Source organism: Oncorhynchus keta, unplaced genomic scaffold, assembly GCF_023373465.1.
Source record: "Oncorhynchus keta strain PuntledgeMale-10-30-2019 unplaced genomic scaffold, Oket_V2 Un_scaffold_4116_pilon_pilon, whole genome shotgun sequence".
Taxonomy (NCBI): domain Eukaryota; kingdom Metazoa; phylum Chordata; class Actinopteri; order Salmoniformes; family Salmonidae; genus Oncorhynchus; species Oncorhynchus keta.
This window is the reverse complement of record NW_026290933.1, coordinates 334,996-347,500: the sequence shown is the minus strand read 5'-3', so window position 1 is coordinate 347,500 and position 12,505 is coordinate 334,996. Positions and strand designations below refer to the sequence as shown.

Genomic DNA, 12,505 nt, shown 5'->3' with positions numbered 1-12,505 from the left:
ACTTGGGTTTGAAAAAGGGTTATGTTTTTGTTGTTGCTGTGAGCCAATGGGGTAACCTAGGTAACCACAGGTTGTTTTCTCGACAGTTCTATCTAATCCTGACTGGGACTGTAGAGCTGTTGTCCAAAGCAGTCTACTTTATAGGGAATAGGGTGCCATTTGGGATGCACTCAGGGTCCTTCAGAACCTCTCACTGAATTAGGCCAGGCTGTCTCCTTAATAATAATAAAATAATATATGCCATTTAGCAGATGCTTTTATCCAAAGCAACTTACAGTCATGTGTGCATACATTCTACGTATGGGTGGTACCGGGGATCGAACCCACTACCCTGGCTTTACAAGCGCCATGCTCTACCAACTGAGCTACAGAAGGACTACAGAAGGACGGTGAGAACCTCTCACTGAATTAGGCCAGGCTTTCTCCTTGAGAACCTCTCTGAATTAGGCCAGGCTGCCTCCTTGAGAACCTCTCTGAATTGGGCCAGGCTTTCTCCTTGAGAACCTCTCTCTGAATTAGGCCAGGCTTTCTCCTTGAGAACCTCTCTCTGAATTAGGCCAGGCTTTCTCCTTGAGAACCTCTCTCTGAATTAGGCCAGGCTGCCTCCTTGAGAACCTCTCTCTGAATTAGGCCAGGCTTTCTCCTTGAGAATCTCTCTCTGAATTAGGCCAGGCTGTCTCCTTGAGAACCTCTCTCTGAATTAGGCCAGGCTTTCTCCTTCAGAACCTCTCTCTGAATTAGGCCAGGCTTTCTCCTTGAGAACTTCTCTCTGAATTAGGCCAGGCTTTCTCCTTGAGAACCTCTCTCTGAATTAGGCCAGGCTTTCTCCTTGAGAACCTCTCTCTGAATTAGGCCAGGCTTTCTCCTTGAGAACCTCTCTCTGAATTAGGCCAGGCTTTCTCCTTCAGAACCTCTCTCTGAATTAGGCCAGGCTTTCTCCTTGAGAACCTCTCTCTGAATTAGGCCAGGCTGCCTCCTTGAGAACCTCTCACTGAATTAGGCCAGGCTTTCTCCTTGAGAACCTCTCTCTGAATTAGGCCAGGCTTTCTCCTTGAGAACCTCTCACTGAATTAGGCCAGGCTGTCTCCTTGAGGATCTCTCTCTGAATTAGGCCAGGCTGTCTCCTTGAGAACCTCTCTCTGAATTAGGCCAGGCTGTCTCCTTGAGAACCACTCTGAATTAGGCCAGGCTTTCTCCTTGAGAACCTCTCTCTGAATTAGGCCAGGCTGTCTCCTTGAGAACCACTCTGAATTAGGCCAGGCTTTCTCCTTAAGAACCTCTCTCTGAATTTGGCCAGGCTGTCTCCTTGAGAACCACTCTCTGAATTTGGCCAGGCTGTCTCCTTGAGAACCACTCTGAATTAGGCCAGGCTTTCTCCTTGAGAACCTCTCTCTGAATTAGGCCAGGCTTTCTCCTTGAGAACCTCTCTGAATTAGGCCAGGCTTTCTCCTTGAGAACCTCTCTCTGAATTTGGCCAGGCTGTCTCCTTGAGAACCTCTCTCTGAATTTGGCCAGGCTGTCTCCTTGAGAACCACTCTGAATTAGGCCAGGCTTTCTCCTTGAGAACCTCTCTCTGAATTAGGCCAGGCTTTCTCCTTGAGAACCTCTCTCTGAATTAGGCCAGGCTTTCTCCTTGAGAACCTCTCACTGAATTTGGCTGTCCTACAAAAATACACAGTAGACATCGTACACTTAGCAGGTTTTGTTGTCATGGAAGGGATCCTCCTAATTGATGGACATTTCATGGGATTATTATGAATAATATTATGATAACGTTGAAGCTTCGTGATATTCACTAATGGATTCAACGTCAGCATTATGAAAGCAGGACAGAAGGCCAGAGTGCTGCTGGCCTGTGTCCCTAATGGCTTCCTGTTCCCTACATAATGTCACTGTTTTGAACCAGGGCCCATAATGCTCTGGTGAACAGTAGTGTGCTATGTAGAGAATAGGGTGTTATTTGGGAAGCAACATCTGTGTTCCCCCATTATACAACCTGTTATTACATACAGCAGTTAGCCAGGCAGCTTTGCGCTAAGCTAGAACACATTACAGTCTGATATCTCTACAGTAGACTACAGGACATCCTGTCTGATATCTCAACAGTAGACTACAGGACATCCAGTCTGATATCTCTACAGTAGACTACAGGACATCCAGTCTGATATCTCTACAGTAGACTACAGGACATCCAGTCTGATATCTCTACAGTAGACTACAGGACATCCAGTCTGATATCTCTACAGTAGACTACTGAACATCCAGTCTGATATCTCTACAGTAGACTACTGAACATCCAGTCTGATATCTCTACAGTAGACTACAGAACATCCAGTCTGATATCTCTACAGTAGACTACAGGACATCCAGTCTGATATCTCTACAGTAGACTACAGAACATCCAGTCTGATATCTCTACAGTAGACTACAGGACATCCAGTCTGATATCTCTACAGTAGACTACAGGACATCCAGTCTGATATCTCTACAGTAGACTACTGAACATCCAGTCTGATATCTCTACAGTAGACTACTGAACATCCAGTCTGATATCTCAACAGTAGACTACAGTACATCCAGTCTGATATCTCTACAGCAGACTACAGTACATCCAGTCTGATATCTCTACAGTAGACTACTGAACATCCAGTCTGATATCTCAACAGTAGACTACAGTACATCCAGTCTGATATCTCTACAGTAGACTACTGAACATCCAGTCTGATATCTCTACAGTAGACTACTGAACATCAGTCTGATATCTCAACAGTAGACTACAGTACATCCAGTCTGATATCTCTACAGTAGACTACAGTACATCCAGTCTGATATCTCAACAGTAGACTACAGGACATCCAGTCTGATATCTCTACAGTAGACTACAGTACATCCAGTCTGATATCTCTACAGTAGACTACAGTACATCCAGTCTGATATCTCAACAGTAGACTACAGTACATCCAGTCTGATATCTCTACAGTAGACTACTGAACATCCAGTCTGATATCTCTACAGTAGACTACAGGACATCCAGTCTGATATCTCAACAGTAGACTACTGGACATCCAGTCTGATATCTCTACAGTAGACTACAGGACATCCAGTCTGATATCTCTACAGTAGACTACAGGACATCCAGTCTGATATCTCTACAGTAGACTACAGGACATCCAGTCTGATATCTCTACAGTAGACTACAGGACATCCAGTCTGATATCTCTACAGTAGACTACAGGACATCCAGTCTGATATCTCAACAGTAGACTACAGAACATCCAGTCTGATATCTCTACAGTAGACTACAGGACATCCAGTCTGATATCTCAACAGTAGACTACAGAACATCCAGTCTGATATCTCTACAGTAGACTACAGGACATCCAGTCTGATATCTCAACAGTAGACTACAGAACATCCAGTCTGATATCTCTACAGTAGACTACAGGACATCCAGTCTGATATCTCTACAGTAGACTACAGTACATCCAGTCTGATATCTCAACAGTAGACTACAGAACATCCAGTCTGATATCTCTACAGTAGACTACAGGACATCCAGTCTGATATCTCAACAGTAGACTACAGTACATCCAGTCTGATATCTCTACAGTAGACTACAGGACATCCAGTCTGATATCTCTACAGCAGACTACAGTACATCCAGTCTGATCCAGTCAATCTCTCCAACCATCTCTCCATCCATCTCTCCATCCATCTCTCCATCCATCTCTCCATCCATCTCTCCATCCATCTCTCCAACCATCTCTCCATCCATCTCTCCATCCATCTCTCCATCCATCTCTCCATCCATCTCTCCATCCATCTCTCCATCCATCTCTCCATCCATCTCTCCATCCATCTCTCCATCCATCTCTCCATCCATCTCTCCATCCATCTCTCCATCCATCTCTCCATCCATCTCTCCATCCATCTCTCCATCCATCTCTCCATCCATCTCTCCAACCATCTCTCCATCCATCTCTCCAACCATCTCTCCATCCATCTCTCCATCCATCTCTCCATCCATCTCTCCATCCATCTCTCCAACCATCTCTCCATCCATCTCTCCATCCATCTCTCCATCCAACTCAGACCCAACGACTGTCTTAGTAGATGACGGACAACCCCCAAATTACATTCTACTTCTTACTCCTCACCTCTATGTCTGAGAGTAACTTGGCATAGTTACCACTCTCTGATGTGTGTATATTAACAAAACATTATTTATATGTAACCTACATGGTAATAATGACCTTCACTAGCTACACACACACACACACACACACACACACACACACACACACACACACACACACACACACACACACACACACACACACACACACACACACACACACACACACACACACACACACACACACACACACACACACACACACACACACACTTCTCATAGACGCTGATATTTTCAAGACATGTCCTTCTCTGAGTGTCTCCACAATGAGAGCTTGACATGACGGTGTTTAGGTGCTGTGGTGCCAAAACACAGACATGTGAATTAATCTGTCGCTGTGTTCCACATGGAGCCCTATTCCCTATATAGTACACTACTTTATACTACAGCCCTATTCCCTGCCATTAGGGACTCTGTCTCTATACCATTGGATCTGTCTGACTGAGTGAGGAACAGGCCTGGTCTGTATATCGACAGCAGAGACCCTTTCTCCGTGTACAATAGACAGGACCCACTCGGCTCAGTTGGCTCACGATACAGACAACCTAGTCCTTCAATTATTTTTGATTCCATTTTCTTTTTTTGCTAAACATTTATTTAACAATGTGCTCAATGCTTCGTTAAAAATCAACTAGAACAAATGTGACAGATCCACTAGGCTCACATGTGTGATGAAGTCATGACCATGTTAGGACATCCCAGCTTCTCTATGGTTGTTCACCTAGCATGCCCAGATGTTCAATTCCTCTTTTCGGGAGGGGGGCACATTTCAGGACTGCTTGAGCTCATACCTGAACGTTGTGAAAATTCTGTGCGACTTCCAGGGGTGCGTTTACTGTGAACACGGAGGCTGCACCCACTTTAAGTTACAGTTTTACTGTGAACACTGAGGCTGTCCCCTCGTTAAGTTACAGTTTTACTGTGAACACTGAGGCTGTCCCTCGTTAAGTTACAGTTTTACTGTGAACACTGAGGCTGTCCCCTCTTTAAGTTACAGTTTTACTGTGAACACTGAGGCTGTACCCACTTTAAGTTACAGTTTTACTGTGAACACTGAGGCTGTACCTGCTTTAAGTTACAGTTTTACTGTGAACACTGAGGCTGTACCCACTTTAAGTTACAGTTTTACTGTGAACACTGAGGCTGTACCCACTTTAAGTTACAGTTTTACTGTGAACACGGAGGCTGTACCCACTTTAAGTTACAGTTTTACTGTGAACACGGAGGCTGTACCCACTTTAAGTTACAGTTTTACTGTGAACACTGAGGCTGTCCCCACTTTAAGTTACAGTTTTACTGTGAACACGGAGGCTGTACCCACTTTAAGTTACAGTTTTACTGTGAACACTGAGGCTGTACCTGCTTTAAGTTACAGTTTTACTGTGAACACTGAGGCTGTACCCACTTTAAGTTACAGTTTTACTGTGAACACTGAGGCTGTACCTGCTTTAAGTTACAGTTTTACTGTGAACACTGAGGCTGTACCCACTTTAAGTTACAGTTTTACTGTGAACACTGAGGCTGTACCCACTTTAAGTTACAGTTTTACTGTGAACACTGAGGCTGTACCCACTTTAAGTTACAGTTTTACTGTGAACACTGAGGCTGTACCCACTTTAAGTTACAGTTTTACTGTGAACACTGAGGCTGTACCCACTTTAAGTTACAGTTTTACTGTGAACACTGAGGCTGTCCCCACTTTAAGTTACAGTTTTACTGTGAACACTGAGGCTGTACCTGCTTTAAGTTACAGTTTTACTGTGAACACTGAGGCTGTACCCACTTTAAGTTACAGTTTTACTGTGAACACGGAGGCTGTACCTGCTTTAAGTTACAGTTTTACTGTGAACACTGAGGCTGTACCCACTTTAAGTTACAGATTTACTGTGAACACTGAGGCTGTACCCACTTTAAGTTACAGTTCTACTGTGAACACAGAGGCTGTACCTGCTTTAAGTTACAGTTTTACTGTGAACACTGAGGCTGTCCCCTCTTTAAGTTACAGATTTACTGTGAACACTGAGGCTGTACCTGCTTTAAGTTACAGTTTTACTATGAACACTGAGGCTGTCCCCACTTTAAGTTAGTTTTACTGTGAACACTGAGGCTGTCCCCTCTTTAAGTTACAGTTTTACTGTGAACACGGAGGCTCTACCTGCTTTAAGTTAGTTTTACTGTGAACACTGAGGCTGTCCCCACTTTAAGTTAGTTTTACTGTGAACACTGAGGCTGTACCCACTTTAAGTTACAGATTTACTGTGAACACGGAGGCTGTACCCACTTTAAGTTACAGATTTACTGTGGACACGGAGGCTGTACCCACTTTAAGTTACAGTTTTACTGTGAACACTGAGGCTGTACCCACTTTAAGTTACAGTTTTACTGTGAACACTGAGGCTGTCCCCTCTTTAAGTTACAGTTTTACTGTGAACACTGAGGCTGTCCCCACTTTAAGTTAGTTTTACTGTGAACACTGAGGCTGTCCCCTCTTTAAGTTACAGTTTTACTGTGAACACGGAGGCTCTACCTGCTTTAAGTTAGTTTTACTGTGAACACTGAGGCTGTCCCCACTTTAAGTTAGTTTTACTGTGAACACTGAGGCTGTACCCACTTTAAGTTACAGATTTACTGTGAACACGGAGGCTGTACCCACTTTAAGTTACAGATTTACTGTGGACACGGAGGCTGTACCCACTTTAAGTTACAGTTTTACTGTGAACACTGAGGCTGTCCCCTCTTTAAGTTACAGTTTTACTGTGAACACTGAGGCTGTCCCCACTTTAAGTTAGTTTTACTGTGAACACTGAGGCTGTCCCCTCTTTAAGTTACAGATTTACTGTGAACACGGAGGCTGCACCCACTTTAAGTTACAGTTTTACTGTGAACACGGAGGCTGTACCCACTTTAAGTTACAGTTTTACTGTGAACACTGAGGCTGTCCCTCTTTAAGTTACAGTTTTACTGTGAACACTGAGGCTGTCCCCTCTTTAAGTTACAGTTTTACTGTGAACACTGAGGCTGTCCCCACTTTAAGTTAGTTTTACTGTGAACACTGAGGCTGTCCCCTCTTTAAGTTACAGATTTACTGTGAACACGGAGGCTGCACCCACTTTAAGTTACAGTTTTACTGTGAACACTGAGGCTGTCCCCACTTTAAGTTACAGATTTACTGTGGACACGGAGGCTGTACCCACTTTAAGTTACAGTTTTACTGTGAACACTGAGGCTGTCCCCTCGTTAAGTTACAGTTTTACTGTGAACACTGAGGCTGTACCCACTTTAAGTTACAGTTTTACTGTGAACACTGAGGCTGTCCCCTCGTTAAGTTACAGTTTTACTGTGAACACTGAGGCTGTACCCACTTTAAGTTACAGTTTTACTGTGAACACTGAGGCTGTACCCGCTTTAAGTTACAGTTTTACTGTGAACACTGAGGCTGTACCCACTTTAAGTTACAGTTTTACTGTGAACACTGAGGCTGTACCCACTTTAAGTTACAGATTTACTGTGAACACGGAGGCTGTACCCACTTTAAGTTACAGATTTACTGTGGACACGGAGGCTGTACCCACTTTAAGTTACAGTTTTACTGTGAACACTGAGGCTGTCCCCACTTTAAGTTACAGTTTTACTGTGAACACTGAGGCTGTACCTGCTTTAAGTTACAGTTTTACTGTGAACACTGAGGCTGTACCCACTTTAAGTTACAGTTTTACTGTGAACACGGAGGCTGTACCTGCTTTAAGTTACAGTTTTACTGTGAACACTGAGGCTGTACCCACTTTAAGTTACAGATTTACTGTGAACACTGAGGCTGTACCCACTTTAAGTTACAGTTTTACTGTGAACACTGAGGCTGTCCCCTCTTTAAGTTACAGATTTACTGTGAACACTGAGGCTGTACCTGCTTTAAGTTACAGTTTTACTATGAACACTGAGGCTGTCCCCACTTTAAGTTAGTTTTACTGTGAACACTGAGGCTGTCCCCTCTTTAAGTTACAGTTTTACTGTGAACACGGAGGCTCTACCTGCTTTAAGTTAGTTTTACTGTGAACACTGAGGCTGTCCCCACTTTAAGTTAGTTTTACTGTGAACACTGAGGCTGTACCCACTTTAAGTTACAGATTTACTGTGAACACGGAGGCTGTACCCACTTTAAGTTACAGATTTACTGTGGACACGGAGGCTGTACCCACTTTAAGTTACAGTTTTACTGTGAACACTGAGGCTGTACCCACTTTAAGTTACAGTTTTACTGTGAACACTGAGGCTGTCCCCTATTTAAGTTACAGTTTTACTGTGAACACGGAGGCTCTACCTGCTTTAAGTTAGTTTTACTGTGAACACTGAGGCTGTCCCCACTTTAAGTTAGTTTTACTGTGAACACTGAGGCTGTACCCACTTTAAGTTACAGATTTACTGTGAACACGGAGGCTGTACCCACTTTAAGTTACAGATTTACTGTGGACACGGAGGCTGTACCCACTTTAAGTTACAGTTTTACTGTGAACACTGAGGCTGTCCCCTCTTTAAGTTACAGTTTTACTGTGAACACTGAGGCTGTCCCCACTTTAAGTTAGTTTTACTGTGAACACTGAGGCTGTACCCACTTTAAGTTACAGATTTACTGTGAACACGGAGGCTGTACCCACTTTAAGTTACAGATTTACTGTGGACACGGAGGCTGTACCCACTTTAAGTTACAGTTTTACTGTGAACACTGAGGCTGTCCCCTCTTTAAGTTACAGTTTTACTGTGAACACTGAGGCTGTCCCCACTTTAAGTTAGTTTTACTGTGAACACTGAGGCTGTCCCCTCTTTAAGTTACAGATTTACTGTGAACACGGAGGCTGCACCCACTTTAAGTTACAGTTTTACTGTGAACACGGAGGCTGTACCCACTTTAAGTTACAGTTTTACTGTGAACACTGAGGCTGTCCCCTCTTTAAGTTACAGTTTTACTGTGAACACTGAGGCTGTCCCCTCTTTAAGTTACAGTTTTACTGTGAACACTGAGGCTGTCCCCACTTTAAGTTAGTTTTACTGTGAACACTGAGGCTGTCCCCTCTTTAAGTTACAGATTTACTGTGAACACGGAGGCTGCACCCACTTTAAGTTACAGTTTTACTGTGAACACTGAGGCTGTCCCCACTTTAAGTTACAGATTTACTGTGGACACGGAGGCTGTACCCACTTTAAGTTACAGTTTTACTGTGAACACTGAGGCTGTCCCCTCGTTAAGTTACAGTTTTACTGTGAACACTGAGGCTGTACCTGCTTTAAGTTACAGTTTTACTGTGAACACTGAGGCTGTCCCCTCGTTAAGTTACAGTTTTACTGTGAACACTGAGGCTGTACCTGCTTTAAGTTACAGTTTTACTGTGAACACTGAGGCTGTACCCACTTTAAGTTACAGTTTTACTGTGAACACTGAGACTGTACCCACTTTAAGTTACAGTTTTACTGTGAACACTGAGGCTGTACCCACTTTAAGTTACAGATTTACTGTGAACACGGAGGCTGTACCCACTTTAAGTTACAGATTTACTGTGGACACGGAGGCTGTACCCACTTTAAGTTACAGTTTTACTGTGAACACTGAGGCTGTCCCCACTTTAAGTTACAGTTTTACTGTGAACACTGAGGCTGTACCTGCTTTAAGTTACAGTTTTACTGTGAACACTGAGGCTGTACCCACTTTAAGTTACAGTTTTACTGTGAACACGGAGGCTGTACCTGCTTTAAGTTACAGTTTTACTGTGAACACTGAGGCTGTACCCACTTTAAGTTACAGATTTACTGTGAACACTGAGGCTGTACCCACTTTAAGTTACAGTTTTACTGTGAACACTGAGGCTGTCCCCTCTTTAAGTTACAGATTTACTGTGAACACTGAGGCTGTACCTGCTTTAAGTTACAGTTTTACTATGAACACTGAGGCTGTCCCCACTTTAAGTTAGTTTTACTGTGAACACTGAGGCTGTCCCCTCTTTAAGTTACAGTTTTACTGTGAACACGGAGGCTCTACCTGCTTTAAGTTAGTTTTACTGTGAACACTGAGGCTGTCCCCACTTTAAGTTAGTTTTACTGTGAACACTGAGGCTGTACCCACTTTAAGTTACAGATTTACTGTGAACACGGAGGCTGTACCCACTTTAAGTTACAGATTTACCACGGAGGCTTTACCCACTTTAAGTTACAGTTTTACTGTGAACACTGGAGGCTGTACCCACTTTTACAGTTTTACTGTGAACACTGAGGCTGTACAGTTTTACAGTTTTACTTGAACACTGAGGCTGTCCCATTTAAGTTACAGTTTTACTGTGAACACTGAGGCTGTACCTGCTTTAAGTTACACTTTAAGTTAGTTTTACTGTGAACACTGAGGCTGTCCCCACTTTAAGTTAGTTTTACTGTGAACACTGAGGGCTGTACCCACTTTAAGTTACAGATTTACTGTGAACACGGAGGCTGTACCCACTTTAAGTTACAGATTTACTGTGAACACGGAGGCTGTACCCACTTTAAGTTACAGTTTTACTGTGAACACTGAGGCTGTCCCCACTTTAAGTTACAGTTTTACTGTGAACACTGAGGCTGTCCCCAAAGTTACAGTTTTACTGTGAACACTGAGGCTGTCCCCTCTTTAAGTTACAGTTTTACTGTGAACACTGAGGCTGTCCCCACTTTAAGTTAGTTTTACTGTGAACACTGAGGCTGTCCCCTCTTTAAGTTACAGATTTACTGTGAACACGGAGGCTGCACCCACTTTAAGTTACAGTTTTACTGTGAACACGGAGGCTGTACCCACTTTAAGTTACAGTTTTACTGTGAACACTGAGGCTGTCCCCTCTTTAAGTTACAGTTTTACTGTGAACACTGAGGCTGTCCCCTCTTTAAGTTACAGTTTTACTGTGAACACTGAGGCTGTCCCCACTTTAAGTTAGTTTTACTGTGAACACTGAGGCTGTCCCCTCTTTAAGTTACAGATTTACTGTGAACACGGAGGCTGCACCCACTTTAAGTTACAGTTTTACTGTGAACACTGAGGCTGTCCCCACTTTAAGTTACAGATTTACTGTGGACACGGAGGCTGTACCCACTTTAAGTTACAGTTTTACTGTGAACACTGAGGCTGTCCCCTCGTTAAGTTACAGTTTTACTGTGAACACTGAGGCTGTACCCACTTTAAGTTACAGTTTTACTGTGAACACTGAGGCTGTCCCCTCGTTAAGTTACAGTTTTACTGTGAACACTGAGGCTGTACCCACTTTATGTTACAGTTTTACTGTGAACACTGAGGCTGTACCCACTTTAAGTTACAGTTTTACTGTGAACACGGAGGCTCTACCTGCTTTAAGTTACAGTTTTACTGTGAACACTGAGGCTGTACCCACTTTAAGTTACAGATTTACTGTGGACACGGAGGCTGTACCCACTTTAAGTTACAGTTTTACTGTGAACACTGAGGCTGTACCCACTTTAAGTTACAGTTTTACTGTGAACACGGAGGCTGTACCTGCTTTAAGTTACAGTTTTACTGTGAACACGGAGGCTGTACCCACTTTAAGTTACAGTTTTAACAGTGGCCAAGTAGGCTACTGTGGGTATTTGATCATAATGTAGGCCTACCAGAGAAGTCTACCATAAAAAATAATAGGGAAAATGCATCCCATAATATTTTAACATGGAAGTGAGCTGTTCTATCATTCAGACTACAGTAGCAGCCAATGTGTTCAACGTCCACATTCCATCAGACTTTTGAAAGACACATTAACCTGTTAATCCACTTGTCCTTCAGACACGGAGGTGACTAAACATTTTGTTTTCTTGTTTGATGCAAGAAACCACTTTACAAAAAAAAAATGCATTCTTACGGGTGAACAGGGAGTACAGGAGGGACTGAGCACTCACCCCTGAGGAGCTCCAGTGTTGAGGATCAGCGTGGCAGATGTGTTGTTGCCTACCCTTACCACCTGGGGGCGGCCTGTCAGGAAGTCCAGGATCCAGTTGTAGAGGGAGGTGTTTAGTCCCAGGGTCCTAAACTTAGTGATGAGCTTTGTGGGCACTATTGTGTTGAACGCTGAACTGTTGTCAATGAACAGAATTCTCACATACTGTAGGTGTTCCTTTTGTCCAGGTCCAGGTGGGAAAGGGCAGTGTGGAGTGCAATAGAGATTGTGTCATCTGTGGATCTGTTGGGGCGGTATGCGATTTTGAAGTGGGTCTAGGGTATCCGGGAGAATGCTGTTGATATGAGTCATGACCATCCTTTCAAAGCATTTCATGGCTACTGACGTGAGTGCTACG

At 43.5% G+C, this 12,505-nt stretch overlaps 1 long non-coding RNA gene across 19 annotated transcripts; it reads right to left on the bottom strand.

Moving 5' to 3' along the window:
* Window positions 1-5,141: 5,141 nt before the first annotated feature.
* On the bottom strand, window positions 5,142-11,770 carry LOC127928814 (uncharacterized). Of its 19 annotated transcripts, none has more exons than XR_008132322.1 (5): window positions 11,295-11,498; window positions 9,932-10,099; window positions 9,386-9,553; window positions 5,681-5,932; window positions 5,142-5,638 (listed from the first exon to the last, which is right to left on the bottom strand). It is a non-coding gene; the product is annotated as an uncharacterized LOC127928814 (long non-coding RNA). The 19 variants fall into 19 exon arrangements; XR_008132319.1 differs by having other exon boundaries at window positions 10,016-10,099; XR_008132320.1 differs by lacking the exon at window positions 9,932-10,099 and adding an exon at window positions 9,764-9,847.
* Window positions 11,771-12,505: the final 735 nt, after the last annotated feature.